This window comes from Brassica oleracea, chromosome C2, assembly GCF_000695525.1.
Source record: "Brassica oleracea var. oleracea cultivar TO1000 chromosome C2, BOL, whole genome shotgun sequence".
NCBI classification, from domain to species: domain Eukaryota; kingdom Viridiplantae; phylum Streptophyta; class Magnoliopsida; order Brassicales; family Brassicaceae; genus Brassica; species Brassica oleracea.
In genome coordinates, this window is record NC_027749.1 from 40551557 (window position 1) to 40556556 (window position 5000).

Below are 5000 nucleotides of genomic sequence, written 5' to 3' on the forward strand. Positions count from 1 at the left end.
ATGAAATCCATCACACAAGCTTAATGATGACAAACCCAACAATACAAGCTATTACAACACCAGCACACATCTTTTTCATGCTCCATTTCGCTTCCATTAACACTTCATCCATCTTGTCGAAAAGCTCTGTCTTTAGCTTCATCTCCATCTTCTCAAATACCTTCTTCTCACCTTCTCCTCGTTCCATCATAAATTCTTTCACCAATTATTCAAGATTACTCATTTTGTTCTTCAGAACATTAATCTCTTCTAACAATGCCTCATCCACCCACTTGAAGAAATGATTATCATTCTCAAGCTAAAATCGATCGATCAAGTTAGAATCTGAGTTATTTCACAATCAAATCAATAAGAGTAAGCATTACCTTTTTTGAAACAGCATAAGAACACCTATGGTAACGACGATACGGATTATTGTCTGATCTTGACATCAAAGTCGAGATTTCATATCCGCACCAACACTGTTTTGGGACACCCATGACCCTTTTCCTTGAACGCACCATTGACGACCCACTTGAAGCTCCAGAAACATCACTCATCTTTCAATTTCTCTTTATCTCTCCCACAAATCAATTTCCCCAATTCGTTTTTGTTAGGGTTCGTTACTTTACTTGTTTTAGGAATCGGGGTTTTTAAAGACTAGGGTCGGGTTTTTAACTGGGTTTGGTTATGTTTAAAATGGGTTTATTTTGGTTCCATACTGGTTCACCCAAGTAAACCATTAAATTCGACGGTATGGGGGAAAAGAACTTGATCTTTCGAATTGGGGGATATAGGATTCGAACTTTAATTTAGGGGGGAAATAGAACGGGGTCAAAAGTCTGTGTGTATCTAGTGATATATGATACTTCTCAGGGAGAAATAGATCGTCAACCCAATTACATTCGAGACTGGTTCGATCTTGATGAATTTCTTCTTAATTAAAAAATAAGACAAATACAATATATTTTTTTTGTCATCAACATAAACAAACTCAATATAAACATACAAATACAATAAATAAAAGAGAGAAAAATGTGAAAAATTAGAAAGAGATAATTTTTTTTGTGAGAAAACCTCAAAATAGAATGTAAAGTTGCTTTGGCATATTCATTTGAGTTATTCTTAATGTTAAAATTTAGTTACAACATAAATTCATATTACTTTTATATACATGAGAGACTGTGATAGTGTATTTATGGATGATGATGGTCTCCACCTAAATAGTACACTCCTAAATGAAAAGAGTCTTTAAGATAATCAGTTCGAAGTTGAGGTGGACACATATTAGATATTCAAAATTCTTAATGCATTGGTGATTCGATTTGTTTTGTCTCGATCAATAATTTTAAATTTTGATTTTCCATTATTAATATATTTATTATTGTATTAAGAAACTAGTCTTGCAAATATATATAAAAAATTAAAATGACATTTTTTAACAATTTATTTTTATTTAAGCTTTAAAAGTCAAGTAGAATCTCTGATTTGTCTAGACGCACAAATCTTTCTTAATTTCATTTTATATAGAAAGAAAAGTAAGAAATCCAATTAATTTTTGTAAGAGAACAATAGTAAAACAGAAATATTTCTTTCAATTGAAAGTTTACGGGACTAGAATCCATAGGCATCGGATTGAGATATGAAATGAAGGATGAGTCTCAGCCTTTAGAAGAATTCTAAACACGCTACTTGCCCTAAATAAGAACCTTCACATTGTAATAAAACGTAAGATGCTAATTATACCAATAACTTCCAAAAAGAAGGGTTTTTATTTAGGGTTTGAATGGTAGAAATTGTGGCTTTTTTTTTAGAATATATGCTGTAAATTTTTCTGCTATAGCTGTAGATTTTTATTGCTGTAGATATATATTAATAACTTTCAAAACACTAAATATATTATTTTCATCTTGTAGTGGTTCTGCGGGTGTTATTGGTTAATGATGTAGATGCTGCGCCCACATCATTATTGTACCTACTAGGTGTTTCGTCCGCCGGCATATGCGGGCATATTTTTATTATTTATTAGTTTATATTTTATTAGTTTAAAACCAACATAATAAATTATTATTAAACACTTTCACATATCAAAAAATATTTTGGAACATATCTTTATACAAATGTTTTTGCTAGATTATTCTTTTAATTATAAAATGTTTTATATCTCAATTTTTAAAACTTAAATTACATATAATTATTTTCAGATAATAACACAGTATATCTAAGAATTATCTTACTTTTAAAATATATTTTTGACAATTTTTATATTAAATTATAATTAATTATCTAATATATCAGTAAGTTTAATATTATTAATATAAAATTCGTTTTTAATTATATAATAAACTATATACAAATTTATTAAGGGTAATATCGATATTAGCCAGTTTAACTTTTAAAGTGAAAGCTCCGTTGCGAAAAATTACTTCGCAAATAATAGTAAAGATAACACTAATTTGACATGAATAATTTGTAAACAATAAAAATCTAGTTCTAAATATGTATATATATGCTATTGTGTGGTGAAAAATGAGAGGTAAAGAAAACTAAACCTAACTCTAATTTTTTTTAGCAACGTTTACAACTTGCGTCCTGAGTATTTATATCAAATATTACAATTTCTCTATATACTAATAAATTATAAATTATAATAAAGTTTATTTTTTTATTTATTAATATGTTTCTAATATATGTATATAATATAATCTACATCTAATATAAACCAATCATGCTTTCAAAAAAGAAAAAAAGCTTTTACAGCCAAAATTCTACAGCAATTAGATCTATAAATACATCAAAAAGTTTAAATCAATAATCTTACCGCAAAAATATAAGCTACAACATTTACTAATCACATATTTTTAATATATTATCATTGTTTTATGTTATATATGACATATTTTATATAAAAAAATTGCCATACCACGAGCAAAAATCTTATATAAACACATGGCAAGTATGTGTGAACTAGAAGAAGTTTTAAAAGTTGATTTTATAGTACGTAATGCAATAAATGCTCAATATAAGGTTTTGATTGGTTGATCATTAACATTAGCATTATGTTACACATTATCCAATCAACAATTATTATAAAAGCATTTACTAAATGCTAATGATCTCCAAATGCTCTTTAGCCAAAGTTCTCATATTAAGTTTTTATAAGAGAATTTTCATTTATAATTTATAAAATTAAGAAAAATATATAATTAATTCATTTATTTTATTTAATAATATCATAAAATTATTTTTGTATCCAAAAAAAAATTTTAATTTCTAAAATTAATTTACTATAAATTTTTTTTTTAAAGAAATAGTATTTCACATTTAAAATATAATTTAATTTATATAATTTAATTCATTTTAAATGTGAAATATTATTTTTTTAAATAGATGTTTTAATTATAAATTTATTTTAAAATAATATTTTTGATATAAACATAATTTTAAATTATTAAATAAAAGAAATTAATTATATATCTTTTTATTTTATATGTTAATATATTTAATATATATATATATATATATATATGTATATATTAGAAATATATTCATTAAAAATAAATATATTATATACTAATTTTTATAATAATTTTAAATAGCATACTCATACTCTTATACCAATCATCATATTAAACGGTTTAGCAAAAACATACAGCTTCTGCAATATACTACTTCTGCAACATACTACTTCTATAGCATATTGGTACTGCTTTATCATGTGATCTGCCATTCAAGACCTAAGAACTATAGAATGTTTTATTTAGTTTAGAAGCCTTATGTAGTATGTACTGCACTTGTTGGATACAATTATTGATGACCAATTCCGATCAACTAATCAGAAGCTCAATCATCTATATATTAATTGAGAAACATTACAATTTCTTTTTGTAGCATGTGTCATCACTAGGATGATTCTTAGAATCATTAGAAAAATAGTTTGGTTAATCTAATTATATAATAATTTTTTATTAAATTAACTATAAATTCATTATAAATGTTATTTATTATTTCTTTAAATAAAAAGTATGAAATTACCTAATGTGGTAAAAGTATATATGGCAATTAATGATTTTGAATAATAAAAATTTGATAAAAATTAATATATCTTCTATCATATTTGTTTAATTTTAAACTATTAAAATAAATTTAAAAACCGCAATAACCTATAATAAAATTTTAGATTTTTCTGTATATATTATATTTTGAATTTTTTAAAACAACTATAAATTACTAAACTGTTAAAAGTCTCACATTCAAATTTTGTGATCTATGGTTTAAAATTTTTGTCAATTTTTGTTATGACAAAATACAATTGATTACAAAATCATATAAGTAAAAAGTATAATTTAATTAATTTAAGATTAATATATATATATATATATATATATCGTTTAAATTAAACTATAAACCATATAAAATACATAAATATATAACTTAATTTTTTTTAAATTATAAATTATTAAAACTATTAATCCCACAATGAAAATGTTATTATCAGTAATTTAATTTTTTCTATAAAAGATACAATTGATCAAAAAAACATATGAGTAGAAAGTTTTATTTAATATACATTAATATTAAAAATATACTATCATCTAAATTTAATTACATATCCTATCAAATAAAAATAATTATTGTTTGAATTAATAAAATTAATTTATATGTTTGCACCAATTTAATTATATATGTAATAGTTACTTAGTTTTAGTTATTCAATATATATTTATTATTTCATAATATGTAAAAACATATAATACATAAAATAATTTTTATATATCTATATTATTAAAAGAGAAGTACCCATTTGAAAATGTTCTTACTTCATTAATTAAACTTTCTATTTTTTTTGCTTGTCTTTTTCAGTTACATTTATGAAATATCCTAAAACGAATAAAACTGCCTAATTTATTACTTGTCTTTTCAGTTACATTAATGAAATATGCTTAAATGAATTTAAACTTCCTATTTTATTGTTTGTCTTTTTCAGTTACCTTAATGAAATATCCTTAAATAAATTTGGA

At 23.5% G+C, this 5000-nt stretch overlaps 1 pseudogene; it reads right to left on the reverse strand.

Moving 5' to 3' along the window:
• Nucleotides 1–10: 10 nt before the first annotated feature.
• LOC106324229 lies at nt 11–539 on the reverse strand (annotated as a pseudogene).
• Between the last annotated feature and the right edge of the window lie 4461 nt (nt 540–5000).